Here is a 13,934-nt window from a genome sequence, read left to right as displayed (position 1 = left end):
TCCAGAGCAGGTCAAGCTTGCCTTGCACAAATCCTTCTCTAAATCCAAGATATGACCTGAACAAAAAAATTACTCAAATTATATGATCACCCAGCATGTTAATAAATGAGGGAATAGAAATAAGGTTGCCTGAGCAGCCTCAGTTCTGGCATTGCTTAACAGCAGAGCACTTGGCTAAGCAACCAGAATAATTTTTTTTTACTAGCAAGTAGGTTTCCTGGACAAATCTAGAGAGCACAACATCTTCATAAGCTACCAGGAGTGAGGATACAAACACATGGATCTCAGTTCCTCAGAACACATGGAAATAGCATCCTACCTCAGGGTAAGATGTTTCCAGGACAAAGCAGTACATCCAAAGTTCAGCCTGAGCTTGCACCAGGGCAAGTTCTCCAAAACTTATTTTCACTGTGCTCTGGCCTTTCTCTCATTATCTCACCAGGAGCCAACTGAACCTCATGGAGCATCAGATAAGGTTTGGCCTCCCAGAGATGAGTTGAAACTCCAGGGCAAACTTTGGTGGTTTCCTTTGTGTCACTTGTACATTGTCAGGACTGGTGACCACTCATTATCTGTGTTCAGGTCTACAGTTGACTGCAGATACAATTTTACCCTGTTCTCATCTGCATGCTTCTTATATATAGCACTACTTTTTACTACTTTTTTTTTTTTTTTCCCACATCAACTTTGACAAATGCTTTTCAAGCTCTAGGTGGAAAGAAATGCTGTCTTCAAAACAAAACAGGAAAAAAAGAGTGTTTCCAAAAAATATTAATTTGATACTATTTCACCTGTGGAACACTTTTGCTACCCTCCTCCAGCCTGTTACATGTTTGAAAGAATCTCCTAATACAATTAATATATACAAATAGCTTTAAACCTTTAATGGTTTTTGAAGTGTCATACTGCATTGAATCAGACAATTCTTCTCTTTCATCTCCATGCCAGAGAGCTGCACTTTTTCCCTGAAATCCTATTGCATTTGAAAAGAAATGGTCCCAGTTTACAGGGACAGAGCTCCAAACAGTTCTTGTGTTCTCCCTTAATTTTTGGTTGTATTGGTATTCTGTTCCAATTAGTCTCTGTTAGTGCTTCAAAGCTCTGCCTCAGCTGCAGATAACATCAAAAGATGAGAGCTTCCAGTTTTAAATTTGGTTTGTAGTTATTTTAAAGATACAAAGGCATCATTTGTGAATAGCTGATCAAATAGAATAAATACTTTTTTGTTTTGGGCTCTGAAAGGGGCAGAAAACTACTTCTCTTTTTGAAGTTCAATTTCATTTAGACATCAGGCCTTCTTTTCAGGGTGCTGAACTCCCAGAGCTCACGATGACTTCAGTTGTCTGTGCTCAAGTGGGAAACAGGGCTCCTCTTCCAAAAAACTTTGAAACTTGATAATTTTTTCTCATTTCCCTAGCCCAAATCACCTTTACAAAGCATCTCATTGAAGCATTAGCAAGAGACCCCCCAAGTGACTCCCCAAACTGCCAACCCATTGGTTCTTTTAAGACAAAGTCTTAGACTAATATTAATCTTCTCTCTACTGCTGCCTTCTCTCTGTCCTGATAAGGATTTAAACAAAAGCAAACACTTTGCAAAAGACCAAGAAACTCCTTTCAGTGGTGGCTAGCTGTGGAATAGCAGTGCTGAGCTCAAGACAGCTACAAGTTCCCTTGACATCTTCCTGAATTAAGGTAGAAGTCTAATTTTATCTTTTTCTTATAAGAGTAATTTAGACAAAACCCCTCCTCTTCTCAGCCCCACTCAGCACCTCCGAGAAGGTGACCACAATTCAACCACTGTTGGGAAGCAGCTTATTAAAAAGCATGAAGGGAAAAAGCTCAAGTCCTTTTTCTCTGTTTAAAAAAAGCACAGAGCTTTCCCTGACACCTGGGATCGTGCTGGCTGGGGAGCTGCTCTCAAGCTTTGCTGGTCAGCAAAAATGTCTGTAAGTGCTCAGATTCCTCTTCATTAAAAAGTATTTGCCACTGGCTTTTAAAGTATGATGGAAAATGTAGTAAATCTCTGCCTGGCTTGTAAATAATGTTAAAGACAGTGATCTGGCTGTCAGCAATCCCAGTGTGCAGTTGCTGAGAACACAGTAGTTCTGGAAGCATCCACCAGCCTGACCAGAATAAGTCAGAGCTCACAAGCACTTTAGAGGAGAGGATGAGAGTTCAAAAATGATCTTCACAAAGAGAAGTATGGAATATTGGGATGAAGTTCAGGAAGCACAGCTGCACAGCCTTATGCTTAGGTAGGTTGCATAAAAGAAAGCAAACAACTGGTTACATCAATATGCCACAAATCTTCATATGGGGAAGAGGATGATTCTAAACCAAACATCAAGTCAACAGTTCCACAGCACCATGAAAAAGACAAACATCGTACTGGGGTGTATAAACAGAAAGAAAACTTATAAACCACACCAGTAAGCTCACTGTGGGCAAAGTCTTTGGAGGATACACGGACACTTTTGGACACCACGTTGCCAGAAAGGGGAAGGTCCACAGAGATCATAAGATTGATCATAGACTAGTGAATAGGATCTAAATGTAAGTGTGGTAAAAAGGCAATTGTGATTAACACTCTTATCTGCTGAAAGGGCTGTCACAAAGGGGTAGGAAACTGCACAGATAGAACAGAAAGTCAAGAGGTAACAGGGTGAATCTGCAGCAAAGGAGGAGTCAATTTAGACATCAAAAAAAGTATTTGTAATCAGGATAGAAGACCACTGGAATAGGCTGCCTGGAAAGGGCATGTACCTGGAGGTCTTCATGGGATTGTAAAAAAAGGTTTGTGTGAGTATTGGCAAAGAGAGAAACAGAAAGTCAATCCTGTATTGAGCTAAACAAGGAGTAAATAGTGTCCTGAGATTCTTTAAAATTCCTGTAAGTATATTGAACTAAGGGTCTTGCAATAATCTGAGGCAGACAGTTTCTAGACAGTAATGAACTCCTACAATAAAAATACAACCTTCAGTTTTTGTACCTGCTACACAAACTCCTGTACACTCCCCCAAAAGTAACTGCAGCTGGTTACACCCATCTGCCAAAGGCTTCATCTCCTCCATGAGATGGTCACATTCCTGTCTCTTGCACCAGTGTACACTGTGATATGGCAGCAATCACACAGTTCAGCTTATTTACCATCTCATCCTATCAAATCCTCCCCAATTTTTGCTGTGATGCTCAAGAGCTTTTCAAATATTTGTCCAGAGAGTTGTCCTGCAGCAGGTGTTCACCCAAGGGACCCATTTCACCCCCCTTTCCAAATGGCCCAAACAGACTATTTTAAAGGGCAATTTTTTCCCAAATTACAATATATATATCTATTTTTCAATTTATTTAAAAGATTTTGTGGTTAAGATACTTCCTACCCAAACACACCCACCTGAATACCAGGGCAATGCAGAGCACCCAGAGAGGTAATGGAGAGCTCAGTCCATGATGAACAAGACAGAGAACACCAGGGGAGAATTTTCTGCTTGAAGCCAGACCACACAAAGACACACCTAGCTCATGTGTTACTATAAAACCTGTGTAAAATCTGGGCCTTGATTTTGACCAAGGCCTTTAAGAGTTTTCTGCTGGTAGGAGGGAAGATGCCCAAAGCTGCATTGAGGCCCTTCCCCAGCTTGGACAGGGATAGAGGGCTGGTTCTTTATGCCTACCCCACCCCAGCACCACACCATCATCCTCTCAACTTTATATCAGACTTGACCTTCATCTTCTCCTAGCACTGTCCCCATCTCATTTCTCAGTGTAGACACCAAATAACATCCTCCTGCCCTCTTGGAAGATGAAAGAAACACAGACTCTCTCTTTTCTTTACGGTCCAGTGGAAGCATGGAACATTCTCAATCTTACTGTAGTTGGTGCTTCCTTTTTGTTATTACTGACCACCACTCTAACTTGTTTTTTGAACCCTTTTCAAGCTTATATTCCATCGTCCAAGTCTAAGCACATTCACCAACTTTCAGTGACACAGAGGGGAAAAGTGAAATGAAACCCCATTCCTCCCTTTGCAGGACTCTGAGTTATTGAAAAATTACCTGGAATGTCACAAGGCAGAATGATGGGGAGTAAAATTCTCCTGCCTTTGTACTGCTCCAAGTCTCTGCAGCATGGAGATCACTGGTCAGTGCCAGTTTGAGGAAGTCTCTATAAACAGCCTGTTTTGCATTTGAAGCACTTGCAGGACATGATGGTTCAGCTCAAAACCATGCATTTTACATGTAATCACCAGGATAATTTGGCTGGCTATCATGTTCCCACAACTTAATATTCTACCTACAGATACATGATCAAGAAGAGATTCCTTAACTTTGACAGGGCACATCAAATTATACTCACTTTATTATTGGAAATGATCACCCCAGGGTGTAAAAAAAAGGGAGCAAAAGACAGTTTCATCTCAACTTTTTTCTTTTTTTTAAACCCACATTGACTGCAGTGTGAGGAATTCCAAAGGTACAGAGCGCCACTTGCCAGTGGGCAAGTAGCTCAACTTTACTTGGATTGTGCAAGAAAAAATTGCTTAAGCTAATGCTGTGCTGTGGAAAATTCAGCTTCTAGGCACACAGTTCATATCCTCAAGTAAAAATCACTTTAGATAATGCATTGCACATGTTGTAGCTGCAGAGGTAACCAAAACTTTCCTGATTCTGGCTGCGCATCCTCCCTTAGACATGGGGCAAGAGGTTTGTTTTTTTTTTCCCTTTGGATTGATGGTTATTACAAACTACCAAAGTTTCCTATTCTCCAACTCTACAAAGACTTGCATGGACTTCCAGCTGAACAGACCAGAAAAATAGGCTCTTGAATCTCAACAAGGACTTGATACAGTACATTTATATGGCAACTGATTGATATCACATCTATTTTGGCACTGTGATTTTTTTTTTTTTTTTTTAATCTTAGTTATAAATGCCCTATTTCACAATCTGGAAGAAAAAGGAACAAGTGATGGCCCGTAGCTATTTAATAGCTGTAAAATAAAACCTATAAAATAAAAGTGAAATGAATTATCAAACCATAAACTAAAGTTCGGTGTTTAAAATGGGCCATGGCTTTAAAAATTCAATTACAGCTTTAATAGTAATAAGTTTACTCAATATTTTAATGACCTTTTCTCATAATGTTTTTTTCCCCTTTGTAAAGCCTGGCATTGCTGAGGATGCATGGCAAGCCTGACTTTCCTCTAACTACTTTAAGATTGATTAGGGAACAGAAATATTGATGCATTTATCCAAAATAACTTAATTAAATGTGGCAAAAAATAGCACACAGAAACATGTCTCAGTAGAAAACTGGAGCTGATCAAGATTAAGAAAGGTTACATTTAATGTTCCTGGATTGAAAGCAGTAGGACCATTAATTGAGCATCAGCAATGGAGAATACTCTGAGTAGGGAACTCGTATGATTTTTTCCTAACTCACTGGTGGGCTATTTCCTCAGGTTCAGGTTAGGGAACTTCTGTAGATTCATGTTACACACAGGGGGTCCTGCAAGACATCTCAGCTGAGAGCAGCAGATGAAAAAAAATAATCTCAGAATAGAAATCTCCAGTGTCTCTACTGAAAACCAGATTTAAAAACCCAAAAACAAACAAACAAAAACCATAAAACAAACAAAAAAACTAAAACCACCAACAAACAAAACCCAAAGAAACAAAACAACCAAAAAAAAACCACCAAACCCTGAACAAACAAACAAAAAAAACCCACCACCCCCCAAAAAAAAACCAACCAAACAAACAAAAAAAAACCAAAAATCAAATCACTACACTCCTGGACACTGAGGCTGCACTTCCAAACTAGGAAAAAAGCCTGGAAGGACAAGAATTCTGGGGCTGTTACTTCAAGCAACAGCAGCTTTCAGGGCTGTGGTTTTCTTGTCTGTTTTGCTTTCTTTGGGGGACATTAGGATTCTGACAAAATGTCTAGAAAAATAGGGAGGAGGTGCTGAAAGAACTTTCTCTGCAGCTCATTTTGGAAACAACTCATATCTTCAATTTAAAGAGTGCTGCTGAAATGCACAGGAGCATCAGGTCCTATAACCTGCCCTGACAAATCCATCTGAAGAATCACCACCACCAATGCATTTAAAGCATTGCAGGTGCAACAAAAATGAGTAAAAAAACCCTAACAGATAAGTAATTATTACCTAAAAATGCTTGATTCTCAAAGCTGCATCCAAGGGGAATGGAACAAAGATCTTAAAATATTGCCCCTAGATGTTTCCCCCCCCCCCTGTGGTTGCAATTATTCCCAAAGTACCCTGTTTAAAATAGGTTTTCAAACCATGCAAGACTAATAATACTAATAATTGCAATTGGAGATGTAAGTAGGCACTTACCATGCAATTCACAATTAGCTAAAGATGGTAGGAGAACCTCAGTCATGTTGCACAGGAGATTTAAAAAAAAAGCAAAAAAAAGCAAACTTTTTTTTTTTTTCTTGTAAGAATGACATGTGATGGGAGAGTAGAGGAATATAATTGTCATAACAAAGGGAATATGTTATTATTTATTGGCCACACTTAAGCACAGGGATCTAGGATTATAGTATTTGGTGACAAATGCTGCGTGAAATTCCGTAAATATTGCTTAAGAGGTAACACAACAGAGTAAATCTGAACGGGAATTTTGCAACCAAATTCAGGTCTGGGAAGCAGAGTGACATTTTCTTTTTGTCCCATAGAAAAAGTAAGATGCAACACCAAAGTCCCCTTGGGCTTGACTCTACAGAGAAATATTGCTGCTAACTATGGAAAGAGAGTTTTTAAAGCCAAATAATAACCCTAAACTTTTGGTGCCTTTAAAGTACAGGGATGCCAAGCCTACTCAGCACAAGGACACCACAAGAGACCCCCCAGTCTAGTTGCAAAGGAGGTAAGGACTTGCCATCTCTACCAACCTCCCCTTGGTGACAACAGACATCAGATGCCAGATGACTTTGGGTTGAAAGGACTTTAAAGATCCTCTGGTTCCACCCCATGCCATGGGCAGGGACACCAGGATGCTCCAAGCCCCATCCAACCTGGCCTTGAAAACTTCCAGGGGCAGCCACAGATTCTCTGGGCAACTTGGGTCAGTGTCTCACCACCCAGACAGCAAAAAACTTCTTCCTGGTGTCCAACCTGAACCCACTTCAGCTGAATTTCACTCTCCTGAGTCCAGGAGGGCTACCTCAGGTCCCTACAGGATTAAACCCTTTATTTTTGCCAAACTGTCAGGAGAAAATAGCCATTTTAGGGCCTAACTTCTACATCCTTCAGTATTTTCACCTGGTTTAGTCAAAACATTGATACATTTATCTTATTTTTTACTATTAATTTCCTGCTTCCCTTTTTTATTTTCTTGAGCCTCTTGCCAATAGGTTAAGAATTGGAATAATAACCAGGTGGGGTTTTTTTGTTTGCTTGTTTGGGTTTTTTGGGGTTTTTTGTTGTTTTGGTTTTTTTCCCCTAAGCTTTTGATTTTATCCTGTTTTGGTTTTGAATCAATCCAAGCTGGGATGCTTATTACCCCCCTTCCTCCCTTGCCCTACCCAGCAAAGAGCACGCAAACAAAAAAACGAGTCAGAAAAAAAAAGAAAAAATAATTAAAAAAAAAAAAAAAAAAAAAAAAGAATCCAAATCCCTTCAGCACTAAGTTGGCTGCTTCTGGCAGGAAGACAAATCTAGCACCACACAGCAGGCAGGCAGGCAGAGTGCACTGCTCATCCTTGCAGTTTTGTCAGTGTATGGGAATGCTGGACATCAGCAGAGAGCCAGGGAGCCGGCCGAGAGCTCTCCTCCTCCTCCTGGGTGCCTGAACTCTCCTGATTTCACCCCCGGTGGGAAGACAGGTAAAAATAGAGAAATGCTTTAGTTAACTGGCTTCAGTGGAAATAGAAAGCAATTAGGAGAAGCCCAGACAGCTTAATCTTATTCCTAGCAGGCAATGGAAATAAACCACAGTGTACGGGCTGATGGCTGCTGTATACATAATACCCTCAGGTACTGTAACTTCCATGGGATTCTCTGCATTACAGCAAATAAATTGTTGCAAGTGGCAGTAAAATGTCCTTTATTTTTTTTCGGGGGGGGGGCTACACTTTGTTCAAGTTGTCTTTATAAATATTTATCATTATTTACATGATTATGCAGCAGGCTTTACAGCTACTTTGAACCACAATAAACAGACAGACTGGATGCCTCCTTTTTAGCCAGACTGTATCTATTCTCTGTGTTATATGCATACATCTATTACCAGAATGCTAAGAGCTATCACTCATTCATTTCATAATGTAGTTTATAGTTACATTACAAAAGAATCTATCTACAAACAGCAACTATGCAATATTGATAAGGCATTTAGGAACAGAACATAAATTTCACGACTGAGGTATTAGTAGTATCAATAATCCTCAGGAAAAAGTGTCTGTGTAAGTAATCACTATTTATTATAGCAGGAACCTAAACAGAGCCTGTATTTCTATGGCAGAAACTTTCTCTAAAAGAACTTGACATCCCAAAATTCTTTTCTCCCCCCCCCCAGATGTCAGAAGCCGAGACAGACAAGGTAAAAATCAAACCAGCAGAAAGTTTTGAACATGACAAGCAAAATATTTCTTGGCTGAGGAAAGGTAAGTTACATTTCCGAGTTATTTGCTGCTGGTTTGCATTCCAATATACTTCTCATTTAATAAATATTCTTAAGGATATTAATTCTATTATAATTCTTACAGATCTTATTATTACTCTTAAGAACACAGGCTTAAATGTGGCCAGAAATTTCTACCACACACTTCCATAGCTTGACTACTATGAAATGAGCATGTATATTTGGTTGCTGTACAAAAAGGCCTAGCTTACTGAATTTTAAATTGCCTTGAAAGTTCATTTTTTTCTGATACCTTTGCATTCTTGGGGAAGTTTTGACATCATTACAAGCCAGTTTTGACAGTACAAGCCATTTAGAAGTAGGGGCCATCCTAATTCTGATGAAAAGTTTGTACTAAATCAAGCTGCTAGTGAATTGGATTAATATTTGTTTGGTTTTCTCAACCAGTAAAGGTCAACCCTTTGGAGCTGGCAGCGTGTTGCATTAGGATTAAGAAGCATCAGCTGGGAGCAGTTTGGGAAATACAGAACCAGAGAAGTTATGGAAAACAAGTATAGGAGACCCGTCCAATTTCAAAGGCTGAAAAATGGCAGGTGTTAAGTAAATAATTTGTGTCAAATACTGGCATTTCACAAACTAAATTTTATTAAAGACAAATTATGGTAAAGGTTTTATCACATAGGCCTGTCCAGGTAAAGAGAGAAGGTCCTTGGGATGTATTTTTTGCTGGAAAAGTTGATTTGCCAGGCTAACACACAGTTTATTATGTCTTTATGTATGTTTATTGGTCAGAGCATAGTTACTTTATTGTATTTTATTCACACACAAGAACAACATGAATATTTAAATAGTCTCAAAGCAGAGACTTCCAAGACAGAAGTGATATTAAATCAAATATCTATGGTTAGAAGAAAATTATGTTTCTTAATCAGAACAGCTATATTTTAATCCTAAGGAAAGTATTTTGGGAACACTCAACAAGTAATCTCACAGTACCAAAACATTAACTTAGAGAGGGTATTGAGGAAAAGGCTCATTTATAGCTACTGTTTTGTCATCTGCAAAACATGCATCACTCTTTCAAGGTCCTGTAGTGAATTGCATGTGAGATTCTTTGGCTGCAAAAGGAGCTGCAATAATCCAGGCCTAAATTAATGCCTCTGCCTTGCAGTCCTCAGTGTTTATGCAGTACTTCTGCAGAATGAGAAAAAAATCAGAGGCTGGAGCAGAGCTGCCTGGCCAACACCAGGCTTCTCTTGGCTACATATCCAAAGCCCTCTGCTTGCAAGGTGTGATATGGCTTGAGGAAAAACTCTGCAAACAGAAGGTTTGCAGTTTGAGAATCCCAAAGATGGATGGAGTGATGGAGCTGAGAGAGCTGGGTCTGATCCTACAAGCATTGTAGCTTGGAAAGAAAAATCCAGCTTGGAAACAGCAAACACTTTACTGAATTAAAGACAAATTGCATCAGAACAGAGCACAGGAGGTCTGCAGCCTTACAAAAGGGATGTCAAGGTACATTTTGATAAAGGAGACTTCAGCTTGTCTATATCTTTGAGGAGGATAAGGCTGAGGTTTGGGTCCTTGGAGTCCCATACGGTTATTTATCCTCTGGTCCAGACCTACTCCAGGAGCTGGGTGGCATCTGTCCCACCTTTCATTCCTGAGGTCATTTCACTTTAGTGTTGTTTCTCCACCATGTTTTATATCTCCATTTCACAAGGAGAGACACCACCCAGAGTTTCCAGGTCATTAGTTAATTTTTTTATTGTTTTCTATTTGGAGAAGCCAATCTCCTCCAGCAATGGCCAAGCCCTGTTCTAGTGGCACCTCCTCTTTATAAAGAGCCACAGATCAGAATTGGGCCTTGATGGTCTTGTACAGAAACTGAGTCAAGAAACAGATGAAATGTCTCATAAGGAAAGGATATTTTCTTTGTGATAAGAGAATGGGTATTACTTTGTCTTATATTCAAGTTTGCTTCTTTAAAATGCTGCTACTGGTTTGTTGTTTCTTTTTTGCTTTCAGCACTGCTGTGATACATGGTGGGTTTTTAGAATATGGTGAAGCAAATTGTCTGGAGCAGAAGCTTAAATGTTTAAATGTTTTAAAAATACCTCACGTATAGATTTCAGGCATTCCAATAAACAATGAATTGTGGAGAACAGACTTGTACTGTTTCCCTTAGGCACAATAAGAAGACTGTATGTTCTTTTAGCATCCAGTTTTAAAGAAAAGTTATTTTTACTCATGGTTTTGTATTGATTATTTGTTCCTTCTAAAAGAAGAAATCATGAACCACATAGTATCAGAAATAAACAAAAAATATAGAGTAGGCAGTGGCTTAAGCATCTTTCCTAGACTTTATTGTTTTCCTAATGCTTTGTAAATGCGTGGACTGGTCCTGCAGTGGGTCAAAATCAAAATAAAGGTAACTATTAGTTTTTTGTTGCCTTTCAACATCAGAAGCTGTTTAACCAGGAAAGGAGGCAGGGGGATTTAAATCTTACTTCCAGTCATTTATCTTCTGCTTGTTCTGGAAAAAGAAATCTTGCTTCTGTCTCACCTCAAAAAGCAGAAATCAAAGGCTCCTTCTGAGAGAAAACTTCTTCCACAAAGGAACACAGTAAGCAAACCAACCTTGTGAAAATTACTGTAGAAAAACCTTAGGCTGTGTTTATAGGATGGTTTCTGATCATATCAGCAGGAAGAGCATCAATGGTCTTACTCATGCCTCTGCCTCTCAGTAAGTCACTCACAGCCACTGCTGGGCTCTCAGGCCCCTGTCATAAATGCAGCAAGAGGCTGATGGGAATTAAAGATGACATGGAAAAAAAATAATGCTGCACAAGCCAGCACATTGTTGGAGAGAAACAGCTACACAATCACAACCCTAGACTGTATTATTGAAATGGACATTGGCACATTTGCTTCCTCATTTTATTTGTTGCTTATCTTACAAAGCTTTTTTATTGCTGGAAGGACTGAGCTCTTCTGCAGCTGATGGAAGAAATAGAATGAAAAACATAGAAAGGTAAACTGAGAAGCAGACTGGCAAATGCATGCTCTGGATTTGTTAAACTTTAAGAAAGTCCTAAAACATTTGCCTCCCAAGACACTTAGCACTCAAGTCTGGATATACATGAGAAAATATGAGTATTCATGTAGAACTAAAGAACAACCAATGGAACCTGAAGGTAACACTAAAGAAATGTCCTCTGTGTCCCCACTTGTCATGCACCCACCAGACGTGCAACAAGGAAACCACCAGACCCCAAGCAACCTTTGGGGGCTCCTAATCAAACACAATTATTATAGGGTCCTGAAGTCTGGGAAATAAACAAGACATGTTTAGAAATGCAGCATCCCAGGGGTGAGTAACATTCCCAAAGGCTGACTCAGGGATGCTCCATGAGCCTCTTCCTTGTGGATGGAGGCTCTTTCCACCATGGTGGTTATTTAACAGCAGCTTAACAGCCATCTGGTGGGAATGGAGGTCAAAGCCAAGCTAAATTCACCCCAGCCTCAGCATGTGGCTTTGGAAGATCCTTACAAACATTTAATCTCTTGGTATCACTCCATGATTAGAGCCATATGGACACATGGGAGCAGGCAGGAGCTTATCTGGCTGATATAAAGCTGTAAAAGGTGACACTGATTTTGCACAGTGGTTTGCTCCTGATTTCTCCATCCGTCTCAAATTCAAGGCAAAGGGTGTGAGGGCCTAATGCTGCCCTCCTATGGTTTCATCCAAAACTGGCCACAGCAGTCCAAGGACACAGATCCAAGTTGTGCAGAAATGAAATTTCATTTTGAGGATATTTTCACACAAAGCCCTCCTGTTTTATGCTCCCCAGCTGTGTACACAAATGCCCTCCACATCTGACTTCCAGTGAAAAGTTAATGGAATGGTTTCCTTGCTCTCCTGCCAAAAATACAACCAAAATGCAAATCTCAAGACTTGCACCAAAAGAACCCCTTTCTGCACAAAAATTCTCATGAGTCAGAAAAATCTTTGTCTAAAACAAGTCTGTTTTCATTGTCTTGCAAATAATAAAAGTCTAGCCCCAGCTTCTTTCATCAGCTGCTCCAGACAGCAGATTTGCACTGTAGGGTGAAATTCAGCCCTGTACTGAGGGTCAGTACAAGGTCAGCACTTAAACCATAAAACAGGGCTTAAGTGGTAAATAGAGCCTCTGTTTGGGATTATATTTCACCCCTCCAAGGGCTACAGTTCATATGAAAAGGGAGATTTACTCCTATCATAGACCTGGCTGTAGTGACATTATTCACATTATTCAAATAATACCTTCTTCCCGAGGTAATCCCATTGGCTGAGATTGTCCCACATTTCTTAGTGGTGCATCCCAGAAATCCAGTATACAGGTTATTTCTAACTGTATCTCACAGAAACATCCCACAGCCTGGTCCCAAGGTTATATTCCTGGGGGCAATAGCAAACCCATCCTATACTGCAGCATCCAAATGACTTTTTCCCCAGCACACTCCTCTCCCAGGGGCTTTAAGAGATTTTTACAAGTAGTAGTGAAGCAGGAAGGACATAACACCATGAGTCTGGTTTTGCACAAAGTTGTCCTGGAGACACTTAAGGAATTGCCCAAACTTCCAGCTTTTCACCTGCTTTGCAGGGGCTGGAGCTCAAGGTTTTTACTTCTGCTGTGATTATTCTCAGAAGAGCATTCTGACCCGACTTGCATCTCAACATTTAAGGGGCTAGATGACACTTTTAGGATTTCTTTCTAAAAAATCAGAAGTCAGTGAATGCAATTTTACACACAGGCTTGGCCACTTGTTTCCTGAATTTTGCTGACTTGGGTCCAGAAGCTATTTTCACTCTCTTCTTCAAGCCTGAATTGTCATTGGATTGAAAAGCTTTATAGAAGACTGATAGCAAAGAAATACCTCTCTGCTTCATGCAACAGAAAATGCCAAACATTTATAAAATGAATGCTGTAATCCAAGCAGACTGTTTCCAGATACGAACCATATAAAAAAAAAAAAATTACAACCCACATTTAAAAACTGATGACAAGAATCCCAGGGGGCTCAAATTCCTGGAAGATGCCCTGTCAGCTTCAGGACTATGACCAAATGAATTAATCAAGACAACCCTTCCTTTAAGTTGTAAAATAGCAGATTTAAAGACTCTCTTCCAATGGAGAGGGAGTATATGAAATCTCCAATGGTCCCAGCTCACCACTCCTAATTATAGTTTTATAAACTGAGTGGTCCTTGATCTTTGAACTGGAGACTCCTTGGAGATGTAAAACTTTGGATACTGCTACAGAAGTGGAATAAATGT

Source organism: Heliangelus exortis, chromosome 12, assembly GCF_036169615.1.
Source record: "Heliangelus exortis chromosome 12, bHelExo1.hap1, whole genome shotgun sequence".
Lineage (NCBI taxonomy): Eukaryota > Metazoa > Chordata > Aves > Apodiformes > Trochilidae > Heliangelus > Heliangelus exortis.
The sequence above is the reverse complement of the archived record's forward strand: the minus strand, read 5'-3'. Positions refer to the sequence as shown.